Source organism: Corvus hawaiiensis, chromosome 8 (genome assembly GCF_020740725.1).
Source record: "Corvus hawaiiensis isolate bCorHaw1 chromosome 8, bCorHaw1.pri.cur, whole genome shotgun sequence".
NCBI lineage: Eukaryota > Metazoa > Chordata > Aves > Passeriformes > Corvidae > Corvus > Corvus hawaiiensis.
Window position 1 is genome coordinate 1,358,150 of NC_063220.1, and position 17,526 is coordinate 1,375,675.

The 17,526-nt window shown below is 48.7% G+C and overlaps 1 long non-coding RNA gene across 1 annotated transcript; it reads right to left on the reverse strand.

Moving 5' to 3' along the window:
- Nucleotides 1-5,145: 5,145 nt before the first annotated feature.
- LOC125329062 lies at nucleotides 5,146-17,327 on the reverse strand. Its single transcript, XR_007205027.1, has 3 exons — nucleotides 17,105-17,327; nucleotides 14,680-14,898; nucleotides 5,146-8,337 (listed from the first exon to the last, which is right to left on the reverse strand). It is a non-coding gene; the product is annotated as an uncharacterized LOC125329062 (long non-coding RNA).
- Nucleotides 17,328-17,526: the final 199 nt, after the last annotated feature.

Genomic DNA, 17,526 nt, shown 5'->3' on the forward strand with positions numbered 1-17,526 from the left:
TGGCCCTTCCTTGGAATAATTAAAAAAAAAAGTCTAATGCCACTTTAGGAATTAGAGCTTAACAGATTCTTACTGTAGGAAAACAGCTGAAACCTTAATTTAAATAGTGAAAACGAGGCAGGGTCTGAAACGAGGAGATTTGCTACAAGAATTAGACAATACAGATCAAGCCTCTTCTACAGAGCACCGGAGAAAGCACCACAAAAGCAGAGTTTCAGAGGGCAAAACGAGGCTGTGCTGGGCTTGGAATCCACTTAAGGCAGAAAACTGAGGAGGAGCGAGCAGCTGAGATCCAAGCAGGACAGCGGGGCTGTTCTCCAGCACAAGGACTCCATTTCATCCACAACTGGCTTGGAAAAGCCCTCTGGAGGTAACTGCACGTGTGAGCAGAGGCAGTCCATCTGTTTTCCTTGTCAAATCCACACCGCAGGCAGGAACTTTTCCGTTTGCTCTGGATGAAGGCAGGTCTTTCACCCTTTGGACCACTGAGAGAAGAATTTCTCTGTTTTTACCAAGTTTTCCATTTTTGTATCATTTTCTAAGCCCAAGAAGCCCCACAAAGAGCATTTACCTGTGACTGCAGGCAGCAAACACTCCCTGGCACAGGTTTGTGTGGTAATTCCAAGCCTAAGCAGAAAATTCCAAGCCTAAGCAGAAAGGCCACACTGGAACAGCCCCAAAATTCTGCCCCCTGTCCCCCCCAGACATTCCCAGCCTGTTCCATGGAAAAAATCAGCCAAGCAAGGATGTAATGATGCAGTTTTGCATTGCTCTCAACAATGCAAGGTCAGTTTGTAGCATCTAAAATGGCAAAAATAACAATAATAACCCAGGAAGCAACACAATTGACATTTAAAAGGATTTGATTGATGCTAAAGCCCATGGGGAAAAAACATGGGGATTCAGATAGGGTAGGAATGCTGCTCACTGAAATAAAGACTTTGAGACTGAAAGGTCTTAATCCTGGAAAATAAAAGGGTGGGGGGGGGGGGAGGGTGGGAAGGAAAGAAATAGATGAAAATAATTCCTTGGACTTTTGTTCCCACAGAACAAAAATAGCCCGACCCAATGACAAAAAAATAAATGTAATGCTATTGAGGATGCAGTTTCCAAGTCCTAAAAGCCATAATGCATCCTGGCTGGAAAACAAATTTTCTCCACAGTATTACAGGATTTGAGAGCAGCAGATTTTGTCAGTGGATTTCGCATGATGAATCAGGTAAATTGGAGACTGAATCATCATTACATCCCCAGGCATCTGCAGGGAAATAGGAAGGAAAGGAGAAATAAAAAATTAGAGAAGCACCTCAAGAATGTTCAGGAAATCACAGGCATGTGGAGTGAAAATCTCACTGGGTTTTAGGGCTGGGGGTATTTGGGAGCTAAACAGAGACACCGAGGGGTTTCTGAGCCTCCCCCAGAGCTGAGGGGAAACCCAGCAGCAGTCAGACACCACAAAGAAAACACAAGGAAAAATGGAATCAAAGAAAAGACCTCTGGGTGTTTAGATGGATGTAACAAACTGAAATCTCCAGAAATTACTGAGAATGAATCTGAAATAACTCCACAAGCAACTGGAACACTGCACCACATCCCCAAGTGCCACATCCACAGGGCTGTTAAATCCCTCCAGGGATGGGCACTCCAAACCTCCCTGGGCAGCTGTGCCAGGGCTGGACAGCCCTTTTTGGATAGAAAATTTCCCCAGTATCCACCCTGAGCCTGCCCTGGCCCAGCCTGAGGCCGTTCCCTCTCCTCCTGTCCCTGTTCCCTGCCAGCAGAGCCCGACCCCCCCGGCTGCCCCCTCCTGTCAGGGACTTGTGCAGAGCCACAAGGTCCCCCCTGAGCCTCCTTTGCTCCAGCCTGAGCCCCTTTCCAGCTCCCTCAGCCGCTCCTGGGGCTCCAGCCCCTTCCCAGCTCCGTTCCCTGCCCAGTTCCTCTCAGAGTGTCCGAACGCTGCGAGTGCTGGGTGGCCCCGGGTAGATCCCGTTTTAGTCCCGGCTCCCCTCGGAAGCGCCTCGTCACTTACCTGGCGCTTCAAGGACTTGCCTTTGGAATTCGCCATCTGCATTTTAGATCTGGATGTCCCCGGCTTACCCCAGGTCTTGTGCAGGGAGTGGCACACGAGGGAGTGCCGGAGCTGGGCTGCTCCTTGCGGCCGCCTGGCCCTGGCGAGCACCGGGAGCCGCGGCTCCAAAGGGGCCGAGCCCAACCCCACAGACCTGAGAGCCCCAACACCACAGACCTGAGAGCCCCAACCCCACAGACCTGAGAGCCCCAACACAGCTACCCCGAGGCTTAAAACAGGGGAACGTGGGGCAAGTGTGCATTTACATAACACAGAGAGAGCGGGAAGGAGACTTGCTCAGATCCTGTCCTTTTAAACACAGCCTTCAGTGCCTCTCCGAAAACGTGATCTGAGGCTGCGGCGCTGTTATGAATGTACTGTGGTATTGGCTTTTCGCAGGATTACAAAATTGTTATGAATGTATTGTGATGTTGGGTTTTGCATGTTACTTATTTTTGGGGGGGGTTTTGCCTAAGTTCTGTAATGTAATGCTGTAGAATGTCTGTAGTTGGGGTGCTCAGTTTGGGAAGGATGGGAGGGGTCTTCACATTCCTGGAAAATCTTATCAGAAGAAAAAAAAAAAAAAAAACGAAACCAGACGGAATGGAGCCAAGGAGGAAGATGAGACTGATGGGATGATACTCCAAAGTATTAATGAATTATGCATGATGGTGATGAACACGAAATAAGCGATGTACTTTTAAAGCCGATCTTTTGGATGTACAGGTGCGCCTTTGGCTCTCTGCCGAAGCACCCGGCCGTACCGCCCCTTTTGCTGTTGTCTCCTAATTGTCCCTTTTCTTCAACTTTCCTTCAAATTTTCCTAAGAGTGAACCTCGTTTTTCACAGGCGCCATCAAAGGGAGCGAAGCACAAGCAGAGCTCCCTCCGTTTGGCACCAACCAGGGTGACACAAGGGGACATCCCCAGCCCCCAGCCTCTGCCCAGGGACATGTTGTGTCCACAGCCAAGCAGCAAAAACAGCGAATCACTTTGGTTTGCAACTTCTCCTGAGCGGCCTCTCAACCTTCAACCAAGGCCCGGCTCATTAGCGCTAGGTCAGAGCCAGGTGGTATTTAACTCTGGATTAAACATCACTCTCATCCTCAGCAGGGAGCCAGGGCATTAACAGATGTCTTGTCATGTATTTCCCCCCCCCCCCCCCCCGCCCCCAGTTACAGCCAATTAATTATGCCTCTTGCCAGAGTCTTTGTGAGGTTTTAGGGAAATGCAAACCCGTGTCAGCGGGGAGGGGATGAGCCTGGGGAGAAAGACAGCGGCAGGGGGAAAACAATTCCTGCCTCTGCCCAGAGCCCTGCCCTCTGTTAGGCTGCAGAGAAACCAAGGGAAGGATTGTCTCTCATTTGAATATACCTTTAACTTTCCTAAACGTTGCACTGATGGCAGGACTTCATTAACGTTAATTAATACAGGCTGAAAACCGCAGGTCATTTCCATATGGGCTGGGCCTGGTCCCAGTCACAGACTGACGAAACACAGAACAGAGCCAGAGAATCCCGGAATGGTTTGGGTGGGAAGGGACCTCAAATCCCATCCAGTGCCACCCCTGCCATGGCAGGGACACCTCCCACTGTGCCAGGCTGCTCCCAGCCCCAATGTCCAGCCTGGCCTTGGGCACTGCCAGGGATCCAGGGGCAGCCCCAGCTGCTCTGGGAATTCCATCTCATCCCTTCTCCACCCTCCCAGGGAACAATTCCTTCCCAATCTCCCATCCAGCCCTGCCCTCTGGCACTGGGAAGCCATTCCCTGTGTCCTGTCCCTCCATCCTTTGTCCCATGTCTCTCTCCATCTTTCCTGTCAGCTCCTTCAGGCCCTGTGAGGCCACAGTGGGGTCACCCCAAAGCTTCTCCTCTCCAGGCTGAGCACCCCCAGCTCTCGCAGCCTTCCCTCCCAGCAGAGCTGCTCCATCCCTCTGCTCATTTGGTGCCTGGCTCCAGCAGCTCCAGGTCCTTCCTGTGCTGGGCCAGGGCTGGGGCAGCTCTGCAGGTGGGGGCTCACCTGGGCACAGGGGCAGAATTCCGCTTTCCTGCTGGGGCTCAGCCCACAATAGTGAGGTTTTTATATTGGGACAGTGAGAACAGAACACTGCAGGCACTTCCCCTTGTGCCTGGCAAATGCAGTTCCCTAAATTTCCCAGTTTCTTGTCTTTGCCCCTTCTCTTTACATTTTGCAATAAATATCGCTTAGCCTGGCGACCGGATATTCCAAAGCTTTTAAAGGAAAACAAACTGCCCGACCATTCCTGTAGCACAGGAACATTCCATTTCTTTCACGTTTCACTGAAAGCGTTTGGGCCAATATTTTGATGGTGAAAACATTGATTTTTGTCTGGAAAGGCGGAGCTGTGGTGGCTGCAGCAGCTGCTGCTCACACAGCACTGTTAGCAGTGACTGGAGCAGAAGTTACAACCTCGGCTTTAAGGTGCAACAGCTTCTTAATGAGGACATCTTCAATGACACAAAATTATTATTTATTTTCATTATACCTACAGAGACAGATTTGTGTGTTCAGTGACAGCTGAGGGAGCTTTGTAGGGCAGACATAAACATTCCCTACATTACCCAAAAAGCATTTGGAGCTGGAGATGTTTGTTTTCATGTTGGTGTGATAAATACAGAGAGAGAGAGGTCAAACTGCTTCTGTGAGACACAAAAAAGGCATTTCAAACAAACCTTTAAGGTCCCTTCCAACCCAAACCGCTCTGGGATCCTGTAATTCTATTGCAGGAGGGTTTCAGGGAGCCACAGCAATTCCCAGCCTCGCACAAATCCAGGTACAAATTCCTTGTGCATTCCTCAGGGAGGCTTTAAGGGACCTTAAAGCTCACCCATGGGCAGGGACACCTCCCACTGTGCCAGGCTGCTCCCAGCCCCAATGTCCAGCCTGGCCTTGGGCACTGCCAGGGATCCAGGGGCAGCCCCAGCTGTTCTGGGCACCCTGTGCCAGGGCCTGCCCACCCTCCCAGGGAACAATTCCTGCCCAATCTCCCATCCAGCCCTGCCCTCTGGCACTGGGAAGCCATTCCCTGTGTCCTGTCCCTCCAGCCCTTGTCCCCAGTCCCTCTCCAGCCCCCCTGGAGCCCCCACACAACCATTTCCTGTGCATAACCAGGATTTCACCCAGGAGTTTTCTGGAAACAGGGTTTGTGCAGTTTGCTTTATACTCCTGTAAAGTGCCAAATGCCAGAGGGAGACAAGGGAGGTTTGTGTCATCAGGATGTTATTCCAGGATTTTTCTAAAGGCCTTTGACAAAGCCAAGATGTGCTCACAGGTGAACAGAGGAGTAAGAGGGGAATTTCTAACCTTACACCATCAAAATAATAACTATAAGGAAATTATTCATGAATAATAATGCAATTCATGGCTGTGAGAGGCTGTATTTTACACCAACCCCACCAAAACACCCAGCCAACTCTCCAGGCTTCCCAACTATCCAGGACTGGTAAAATCCCCTTTTAATTTTGGCTACAAGCAGCCTGGGAAGCACTCTGGCTCTATTAATGGCTCTCATCTATCACTTAAGCCCAGAGCCACTTTCCATCAGCCCTGTGATCAGGGAGGAAATGATCCTGACAAAACAACTTTGTTTTTTATGGCTTTCTAATCATTTTGTGATTATGGAGTTCTGGCTGCAGTGAGGACTCTGTGATGTACAAGTGATTGCTGGGGCTGGGGGATGTTCCATCGAGTGGCACCTACACAATTTCATAGTTATGGGGGTGTTCATATATATCACACATCCTTTTAGGAAGGTGCACGTGGTTGATGAATGAATATTGCCTGCTAAAAATGGGCTTTTCCTTAAGGATCACAGAATTACTGAGGTTGGAAAAGCCCTTCAGGAGCAGTGTCCAACCTTGGATGCCCACCCTGTCCCCAGCCCAGAGCTCTGAGTGCCATGTCCAGGCCTTCCTTGGACACCTTCAGGGATGGGGACTCCAAGCCTCCCTGGGCAGCCCCTGCCAAGGCCTTTCCAGAAGGAAATCCTTCCTGAATTAATTAGTGAACAAGACATTAATTCCTCTGGGAAAACAAGCTTTCCTTACCCAGTGGAGCCCCAGGATCAAGGACACGCAGTCATGTTTTACATACAAATGTGTCTCCTGCCCATTTCAGGAGAACCAAAATATGAACCAAAATGAAATTATTACTAATCATGGAAAAGTCTAAATTCCAGAGGAGAAACTTTAGGGGTTGGATCAAAGCAGCCAAAGGCAGCTGAGGACACAGTGGTGACCATGGTGGTGGTGCTGGTTGATGGCTGGACTTGATGATCACAGAGGGCTTTTCTACCCGGAAGGACTATAATTAAGGATCCCATAATCAGAATTGATTTCCCCCTGTGCACCCAGCAAAGGGGCAGGGGCTGCTGGTGGTGCACAGACCTGGAGAACTTGGGAGGAAGGCAGTGAGAAAGCCAGCAGGGGGGTCAGACACGTGCCCAGCCTCGCGTCAGATCCTGCTGGACCAGACATCCAAGAGGCACCAGTGGCGTCCACAGGAGCTGTGCCAGCTCTGAGAGCTGCCAAGATAAATAATCTCCTCTCAAAATGAGTGACTTCCAGAGGCAGATATTCCAGAGGAGGGCACAGTGAGTTTGGGTTTGTGGCAGGACTATTTTAGGGGTCACTGATCCAATTCTCTAACACTGAACTGAAAGTTTCATTGAATAAATTCCCAAACCCATCAAGCCCTGCACTCCTGAAAATATTAAATTATCCTGCATTTCATTGATTATCCCTACACTGCAGACAGCACAGAGCCCTTTTATCCCTTCTTTAGTGGCAGTACAATTTTAGGACTATCCCTAGCCCTGGGAATGCTCCTGCCTGGCACAGAGGGATCCGTGGCTCTCGCACCCCTTCTCCTGGGGGTTCCTCCACTCACTGGTGCCAGGGAAATGGGAATAACCAGGATCTCAGACAGTCCAGCCGCTCCATGGCTTCACTGGATCCTGGCTTCTGCTCAGCTCCCTGCTGGAAAGAAGATGAGGTCTTTGCTAATGTGCTCAGATGTTGCAGATTTCAAGAGATTTTGGGCCATGTGGCACCTCCGGGCCCCTAAAAAGAGTTTCTCTCATTAAACCTCTGCCTGCAGTGAGCTCTTCCCCTCTTCCCTCTTTTCCACACTGACTTCCAAGAGCTCTTCTGTGCTTTTCCATTCCCATCGCTGCCCCAACGGCTTATCCTGGACCAGGGAACCTTTTCCCTAAGCTCCTGCTCCATCTTTTCCAGACAGCAGTTTTATTTTTCACTTGTGCCTCCTGATTTTCCTCTGTATCCCCTTGAAGTCCAGTTGTGCTACATCCATGGCTTCTGATTTTAAATAATCCCTTCTCCAACTCAATCTAGAGAGGAAACTCCTGGGAGCAGCCGTTTCCATAGCAGCTCCAGAGCAGAGGGGCTGAAGACAGAGACAAAACTGCTGCTGGAACTTCTTTGGTGTCAATACTCCAGCTCCCACTTTTTTTTTCCGGTTCTAAAAAAGGAGAAATTCTGTTGTGATCCCAACACCGATTCCTTCCGTGGTTCTTTTCTGAGGGAGATGAATGTGGATGCTCAGCCAGCTCTGCTGCTGTCAGAAAGTCAGGATTAATTACTCCTCTCAGGCAAAACCATGGAGAAGTCCGTCAGCATCGACGCTCCAGCGGCTGCGACACTTGGGTGGGGAGACACTGATGGATGTCCCTGGATATTCTCTGTTTAATGGCTTAAGGAGCAGCAAACACTCAGAATTATGTAGATTTATGATGGATTTTGCCACAAATCCAGGCTGGGTAAAGCAGCTCTGAAATCCCCGAGCCTCCTGGTGCTGCCTGCTCAGCAGCAGCAGCCACTGGGGTGGGACAGGTGAATGGAAATAAACCTCACACCTGAAAACTGGGTTAAAAGTTAATCAATAGTTACAGGAGAGGGATAAAAATAGAATTAAACTGATCAGTTCAGTGGTTTTGATGATATTGGATCACTCACAGCCCACGGTGCCTCCGAACTGCTCTTCAGCACATCCAAGGATGAGGCTCCTCTGGTGAGGGAATTCCAGCTCTGGGCATCCTTCAGCTCTCCTGGAACTTCCAGGGACACACCTGCATGAGGTTTGAGGATCTCTGATCCCACAAAAATTCCTGATGCTCCCGGAGCAGCACAGGCTCATCCCAGGTGTGGGTGTTACAGGGGGACACCAACCAGAGTTTGAACAGCCAGATGGGTTTGAACTGCTGCTATTGGAAATTTATTTCCATCGATTTTCCTGAAATTAGAAAATTTAGGAAATTAGGGGGAAAAAAGACTCTGTCCCAGGAAATAAATCTCTTATAGAAAAAAGAAGCAAAAAAAAGTTATCTCTTAATGAAGAGGGAAGTCTTATTATTGCAGCATGTTATGACTTGCAGGTCTCCAGCAGAAACTTCTCCCAAGGAGATAAATATCCCATTAAACCAGCCCTGCATCCCAGAGCTCCTGCATTTTAAAAGCACCCCGAAGGCCAGAACTTGCACAGTTCTCTCTGCAACTCCTGCTCTCCTCTGAAGCTCTGTCTCAAAATGAAAGAGTCTTTCTAGTCAGGGTTGCTGTGGCTTCAACACAGGCTCCAAATTTTGGCAGAAAGGGCCCTGCAAAGGAAATTCTGAGGGGTGGGGGTGGGGGTTTGCGGAGAAAGGGAACATTGGATTTTTTAATGTGAATCCTGTTGTAGTTTCATGTTTATCTTAAAATCACAGAATCCCAGACTGGTTTGGGTGGGAAGGGACCTTACAGCTCATCCAGTGCCACCCCTGCCATGGGCTGGGACAGCTCCCACCATCCTGGGGTGCTCCAAGCCCTGTCCAGCCTGGCCTGGGACACTCCAGGGACACTTGGACACTTCCCTGCAGTCCTGGACAGCTGCCCTGGACTCGATGCCCCATCAGCATCCCAGAGAAGATAAATGGGACAGCCCAGCCAGGGATGGGCAGTGACACCACAAAAACTCTGCTGTTACCGTCAGAACTCCTTGGATTCTGCAGGAACCCAGATTTTCATCTGCTTTTATCAACCAGGATCCCAGAAGTGCCTCTTGTTTACAGACACTGCTTTTCTTCAAAGAGCTGCAGAGCTTAATTTTGCTTTTCATCCCAAGGCACACAGACAGGGTCCCCAGACATTCATTAGTGGCACCGAGGAGGCTCTTCCAGCACCCAGTGCTGCTGAAAGAGGGTGGGGAATTTATTTTCCAGTCCTTCCCAGGATCCAGGATCACTGGCACCACCTCAGAGATGCTGAGCTGCAGTTCTAAGGATTAAATTCTGGAGATTTGACTCTGCTTTGTTTACTCTTACTTTATAAATTCCACAAGTCATTTGAAATCTTAACATGGTTCACTATTAATCCCTGTTTAAGTTTTTCTGCCACCAGGTGGGAAATTTCTTATCACCAGATGACACCTTTCCCTGCTTTTTTAAAAAAAATCTGGTGCGTTTCCAGGATTAGTTTCTCATGGAGTTTACAGAGGCAGTGTCACACCACAAATTTTTGGGAGCACCATGGGTGCCTCTGGCACCAGTGCTGGCCACACACAGAGCAAAGCTTTCCCACCTCATCCTTGTTCAGCCCCAAATCCCAGAATCCCAGACTGGTTTGGGTTGGAGGGACCTCAAAGCCCATCCAGTGCCAGCCCTGCCATGGCAGGGACACCTCCCACTGTCCCAGGCTGCTCCCAGCCCCAATGTCCAGCCTGGCCTTGGGCACTGCCAGGGATCCAGGGGCAGCCCCAGCTGCTCTGGGCACCCTGTGCCAGGGCCTGCCCACTTTCCATAAGTGCCTCTGGGTTTGGGGTGAGGAGCATTTAGACCCCACATCAGCAGCAGAAAAGCTGAGTAACAGAACATCTCAGCCATAATTAACCTTTTAATTAACACATCCACAGCAAATCTGCTGCAAACTTGAAGGCATCTAAAGCACAGCTGCGCTGGTTGGGAGCTGGATGTGATTAGTTTGGAGAACAGAGAGCTCAGCTTCCACTCAACAGATTTGCAGCAATTAAATCTCCACCACTGGCACTTATTTTACATTTCTTATCTCAGGAAATGTTTTTTTTGACCAATCGAGCACCTGCTGCTTCTCTGCTGGCCCTGGAATGAAAGTGCAGAAATGCTGTTTGAGTCATAAAGTTAGAAACCATGATCTGGGTTGAGTATTTTGAGAGAGATTGAGTTCCCCAGATCCCCAGAGCTCAGGGATATTCCAGGGGGCTGGAGCAACTGCAAGGATGGATACCCCACAAGCTCTCAGTGTCCATCCCTGGATTTGTGAGCCAAAGATCCTTAGAGAAATCCCAGGTGACTCCAAGCACTGAATGGATTCACCCTCAACAGCAAATTCTGGGATGTGGCAGCTCCCCACAACATCCTAGCCCCACAACAGCTCCACTCCCAACAGAAGCTAATCTCCAGTTTTGCATGAAATACCCCAAAGTAGTGAAATCCTGACATTTCTGTGCCTCCATCCCGACTTTTTCCCATCCCTGGACGCAGGCTCTGCCTTTCCAACCTAAATTAAACCAAGATCTGACAAGTTTTCTTGTTTAAGTAGATGTTTACCCCAAATTTCCTGTCCTCCCTTCACCTCTTCCCCATGACCACCACTGAGCATCCCCTCCGTGCACAGACTCTGATGTTCCTCTTTTCCTTCCCTTTTCACTCTAAATCATTCCCTCTGTACTTCCACAACTCAGAAATGACAGGAACCAGATGCTGCTTTCTAGTTTTCCCTTCAATTTTCAAATTACTTCTAAATTGTGACCTTGCCTACCAAGCTTTTGCCTAAAGCAAGGTTTTACTGCTGTGTTATCAACTGCGGAAAATAAACCCCTCACATTAGAAAAAAGAAACAGACCTTTAATTAACTGTAATGATAGTTCTGGGGGCCATTATCACACATTCCAGCTCCAATAAAAAGCTTTTAAGAGAGTTGACAGCAAGTTCAGCCCTTATTCCTCCCTCCGTCCCAGCACCCAGACTGAAGGAAGGAGGAAAACTCCCAGCTCTCTCTAAAAGGGAAATTTGGAATAGCTCAGACACTTGAGCAGTTGGTTGTACCACAGAAATGTCCTCCAAGTTCTTCCTGCAGCTTTTATCCACTTTAAAAGGAAAGAATACCCAATTATTATTAATTTAGGTTACATCCCAGAGTTTGGTACCATCTACCTCCTATTCCCACCTCCATTGCTTTTCCAGGCACTGAGCAGCAGGAGTTAAGCACAGGAAAATCCAAATTTCCTCCTGGTGGCAAAGCATTCTCTGAATTTTCTATTCCATCCTCAAGTATGGAAATCAGAATTGGTGCCAGTATTCTTCCAGGCTACAATTCCATGGCAGGAAATGGATTTAAATGCTGCATCTGGGAATTTGGTTTTTGCGCATTTAAAGAATCTGTGGCTTGGAATATTGATGTATTTCTACAGTTTCCCTTTGTTTTCCCATGTAATAACTGTTCCTCATGTACTTTTCTGATCAACTGATCAAATAATCGCCACAGTCATTCCAGGTGGGAATGGTGGGATCGATCCTGAATTGCCCTGGTGAGCCCCAGATGTCCCAGCAACACCTTCCAGCACAGGGCAGGACGTGTGACATTATTGCTGCCATCCCAGTAAAAAATTCCAGTCTCAACTCTTCTTAATTTGCATCCAAGCCTTCCAAAACAGAGGGAAAGAAATGAGATTTTTAGCGCTGCGATTGGGCTCTGACGTCGATAAGGAGCAAACCCCTGCTACTCTGGAAATTAATGTTTTCATTCTCCAGCAGCCCCGGCAGCCCAGCTGGGAAAAATAACAGAGAATGAATCTAAACCACACTGCTTGACCAGAAGGAAAGCCTCTCAGCGTTCTGCAGGAAAAGGCACCCAGGGATAGAGCAGAGAAATGGGTACAGAGGAATTGTGCTTTAATGTGTTAACCAGCGCCACAAAAATCAATGGCAGCAATTGCAGCTCGCAGCCAGCGGAGAGGGGCTGGGCTGGGAGAGGGGCCCGGGTGCCCACGGAGCTCAGCAGGGATCCTTGTGGGCTGGATCTGAGGGGATCCAACAAGATCCAGGATTTCAAAAGAGGGGGAGAAGCCAGAGCTGTGCTGGCTCTTTGATCAACCTCGCTTTGCCCGCAGCTGCTCCACGGCATTTTAAAGGTAAGCACCACACCAGGCCACAAAGGCTTTTTTTGTCAACTTTTCAGCTTCATGCCACCTCATTTCACCTCTTTTTACAACTGGACACGTCAAGAAATTATTTTTCACCTCTTGAACTCAATGATCTCAGAGGTCTTTCCCAACCTAAACCATTCTGTGATTACCTTTTCTTGATTATCCAGTTAGAGGGTTTATAAATATTTCTGTTTGAAATTCAGAAGGGCAAAAGATTTTCTTTCTCTCGGGTGCATTTCATTGGGACACGGAAATTATCATTTGCCTTCGATCATTTCGAGATGTTCTCCATGGGAACCACTGATTGTCCTCCTGCTGGCATAAAATCAGACAATCCCAGACTGGGTTGGGTTGGGAGGGGCCTTAAACCCATCCAGTGCCATGGGCAGGGACACCTTCCACTATCTCAGGGTGCTCCAAGCCCCGTCCAGCCTGGCCTTGGGCACTGCCAGGGATGGGGCAGCCACAGAAACAAAGAACAAAACCAAAAAGATGAACTTCCACAGCAAGAGGTGCCACAGCTCCTGTGCTTTTCACCAGCATCACTCACCAGAGGTTTTCGCTGCACACATCTGGGTACTAAAGCCATGAATCAAATCTAATCAGCTTTATTTCAAAATGAAACAGGTGCTTCCCAGTTTATCCCTTCCTGGCCTCCCACACGATGGACTCTGAGCAGGAGCAGTTGGATTTATTCCATGCTCAGGAATTATTGCCCTGCAAGAACCCCCAGTGTGGAGTGATCCTGTTGGAGCCCACATCCCCAGGCAGCCCCTCCAGCATCTGCCCGGTGCAACACAGCCAGGAGAGGTAAATAACTGGTAGAAAGAGCTCATTTGTCATCCTCACAGCTCCCTTAAATCCTTTCTAATGTGCAGCAGAGCATTCCTGGGACACCACAGTGCCAAAGGAGGGGAGTTTTGTTCAGGCAACTCAATAATCAGTGATTAAAAAGTGGATGTTTGAGGGCACTTAGCAACGTGGGCAAAGCTTTGTGTTAATACAGGATCTGGGCAAAGCTTTGTGGCATTTTCCAGAATTACCGTGGGTTTAACAAGCAGGAAGTTGGATCTTGGATCCATGTGCCAAATCAGGAAATTCCTTGCCAAGCTCTTTGTTGAGGGGAAGTTCACTCTCAGCTGGGGCACAGCACGAGGAGCAAGACACAAATACAGCAAAAGCAGTTCCTCTGCTCGGGGGCAAGATTTGGGCTCTGGGAGACACTTGAAAACTTGTGGATAGTGGGAAAAAAAATAAGAACATGGTAAAATATTCTTTTGCTGCTTTTCTATTCCCTTTCTCCTTTGCTGCTTTGATCTCTGGTTAGTGTGTAGTATTACAAAAAGCCACGAAAACCCCCCATCGACAGCAAAAACAATGAAAAATAGGTTAGAAAGGTAAAAGAGGTGAGGGAAGCGTGAAGGCCACACAGAGAGAATCAGGAAGAAGTGACTCAGCAGTGGCAGTTTCAGGAGGGAAAAGAAAAAGGATCAGCCAGACTCTCTGCACCTCTGATCAGCCTCCCCTTCAGAGAGACTCTGGAACAGCTCCTGCATCAGGAATTCCCTCTGCTCTGGAAGGGAGAGGGCTTCGTCCTTCTGAGCAGGAATGAAAAATAAGTACAGCTGAAATGAAATCTCTGAGACTTTTAGACAAGTGAGCTTTCTCTCCCTGCTCCAGCTTTCCTGGCCTGGCAATGCCAGCAGCATTCCCTGCATGCCTGAGGCAAATGCCTCCTGCTGCAAGCAAACCATGGAGAGGTCTAGTGTGCAGTATTCCCGGGATTTCTACACTCCTCCATGAGGCCTGGTCACATGTTTGCCCCCAAACTGAGAAATTCCACCTTTATCAGCTCTGTGAATCAGAGCTCCCATGGATAATCTATTTTGTGCCCACCACACATCTTCCTTCTAAATGAGAAACTGCTCATCAGCCGAGCTCCAAAATCAGATCTGCTGCTCCCAGGGCTGAGGGAAGGAGACAGATCACTCCTAATGGTGCCTTGGATCCTGTTACAAGAGCCCTGGAGATGGGAAATGGATGGAGAGATGTGTAACCAAAGAACACATGGAGGAGTTCACGGAGTTGGAAAGAATTACAGAGAGACTTCAGGATTTATGAGTGTGGGGAGGAGGAGGAAGTCTAAGCCATGAAGCAAAGACACATCAAGTTCAGAGAAATTTAATTTCATTTTCCTGTCTTTGAATGATTGGGAATACCTAAAGAGCCTTTATATGGGTCCCTCCAGCTAAAAACAAAGGATGGGAAGGAAATAGAAAAGAGTTGAAATCTAAACACGGGGGGGTCAAGCACTGGGGGACAAGAGATCACCTGCCCCACAGGGAACACCAGTTAAACCAGTGGTACCAGTTACAGGCACAGAGCAAGGCTGGCGCTGACATTTCCAGATTTACTCACCTGCTTATATAAGTGTGAATCCAAGCAAAGAAGATGAACTCAGGCCTCCAAAAGCCAGAAGTAAAACTACTCAGTTTAGTGACAATTCCAACATTCCTGTTAGGTTCAGAACTGACGAGATTGGGATTATTTCCCCATATTTTCCTTTTCAGATACAGCTTGTCCTTTGTTCCAGCGTTTTGCCTGCAGTTGAAACCATCCTCTTGCCTTTGGCTGCTCCTGCAAGGTGAAAAACAAAGGTGAAAAATCCTTTGGATCTCACCTTTGGATCCCAGCTGAGCCTGGAACTGGGAACAGCAGCAGGGGCAGTGCTCAGGGAAGGGTCCCTGCCCAGGGGGGGCCCAGTGGGACCTCGTGGCCAAGGGAGAGCTGCACTTGAAGGCAGCCAGAACTGAGAGCAGAAACAAAGGGAAACACAAAGCTGCCCCTCAAGAATCAGGCCTGGAAAAAAATAGGTGCTTTCAAGCCTGACTAAAAATAGCTTGCTCAAATTTCTTTGTAATGCCTTCAAAGATAGGAAATGACAGGAGAAATGAGAAATCAGCCTGGCTGTGCTCAAACCACAGCCTGGGAGGTCAAGGGGACCGTGGAGATCACCCCAAACAAATCACCAGCACAGCAATATTTCCTGCCACACCTCGGGTGCACAGGTAGTTACTCTTTCCCTTACAATAACACCTCCAGATCTGGACTATAACCACAAACTGATTATTCCCCTCCTCAATCCCCAATCCAGGCACAAGCTGACTCTTTTTTCATGTTCCCCATGGATGATGGGAGCTCTGTTTGCTGTGGCAATTTAACTTCTGCAGTTCTATTTAGAGTTTTAAAACCTGTGCACTTCTTTGAAGCCTCTCCTTTCTTTTATTCACTGTGCTTTGTTGTCCGTTTATTATTGCAGGTTCAGCCTTGGCATATACACCTCTTATTCCTCTATTTCATAAAGTTTGGATTGTGCCACTGTATCTAAAAACTTTTCTTCCCTCATGCTTTAGAAAACTGCATTTCAGAGAGCTTGCTCAATATAGGATGTGATACAATCACTCCTGCCAAGGCCCCCACTAACCCATGTCCCCAGGGCCACACCTACATGGCTTTTAAATCCCTCCAGGGATGGGGACATCCAACCCTTCCCATGAAGGAATTTGCCCTAATGTCCAACCTAAACCTGCTGTGATAGAAGAATTTCTCTGTGGAAAGGGTGGTGAGGTATTGGAAGGGGATGTTTGGAGTGCCCACCCCTGGAGGTGTCCACAGAATTCCTGGAGGTGGCACTCAGGGCTCTGGGCTGGGGACAAGGTGGGGATGGGGCACAGCTCGGACCTGGTGATCCTGGAATTGTTTTCCAACCTCAATAATTCCATGATTCTGTGATTCTGACACCTCCTGTGTCCTTCCCAGTGAATATTCCCTCACAGCAGCCGTGAATGCTCAGTGACACAAATTCCCTGAGGTCACTGCATCTCCCAGGGCACTCTCACTGAGTCACTGCCCATCCTCCCTCCTCCAAACATCTCTCCATTGTCACTCTGGCACCTCCTCATCCCTGCAGCCCTGTCTCACCCTCCTGCCTTGTGCTCCTCTGCACATTTGCATCCCTGCTAATCAGCCCAGCCTGTTCTCCTCGAGGCTGGCGGGAGATGTACGACATTAATCAGTTGATTGTTATTAACCCAGTTGCATTGTAGCTGTGCATTAATGCTGCTCCAGCCCTAAATTCATGCTCTAATCAGGCATTACAACACACAGCTCATTATGCTGCTTGTGTACTTGGCAATAATCCTGTTATTAAGGGATCGGGGCCTCGGCATCGGAGCTTTGTGGGATTTCAGCAAACCAGGGGTGGGGAGAGGGGTCTGGGTCAGGATTGGGTATCTAATGGGAAAGGCTGCTCAGGATTTAACACCTCCCCAAAAAATCCCCCCAAACCCCCAACAAACCTCATACAGCACATTCCCAGAGGACAGAAAATCACCGTTCCCTGAGCTCTTCCATATCCAGGCCACAGCCAGCACATCCCAGACTGGGTCAGGTTGGAAGGGACCCCAGTGGGTCCAGCCTCCCTCAGAGCACTGGCACAGCATTGTGTCCAGATCCTCTGGAATATTCCCACTGAGGGAGGCTCCACAGCCTCTCATGGAAGGTGTCCCAGGGCTGTCCCAGGGCTGCAGGATGAGGTGGTCTTGGAGGTTCCTTCCAACCCAAACCCTTCTGGGGTTCTGTGCTGACTGTGGCCTGCAGGACAAAAAAAAAGGAGTTTAAAGGGTGGGGAAACCCACCTCTCCCTGTGCTCTTTCCTTATTCGCAGCAGGATTTACGTCTCTATTTATCCATCATTTTAGTGACTTCCCTGGGTTCCTTCACCCTGCAGCAGTCCAGGTCTAGCAGGAATCCCACAGGGAAATATTTCACTTTCCATGCTCACCTGCCCAGGTATTTGTGTGGAATCCCCTCACTTTCCAGGCACTGGAATGCTGCAAACGTGGGACATGAAGCTCACCAATAATTTAAAGCTGGGATGAACCACTGGACCATCAGTTAAAATTAAATCCACTCAATCCTGGCAGAAAATCAATAGTCCACAAAAATAAACAGCACCGTGGGAAGCAGAGCCTTGGACACGGCATTTTCCAGGATTGCCTGGGAGCACAGCCCTGCTCCGAGCATGCCCAGCTGGAAAATACATAATTGTGGTGATTAGCCCATTATTTGCAAAATTGTCGTAAACATGTAAATAATTAATCAGTATCTACAGCATGCCCACATCAGTGTGGTGGTTATTAACATCCATTAATGATTCCAAGACATTCATGGGGATATTTTGCAAATCCTTTTTCCAAGTGCACC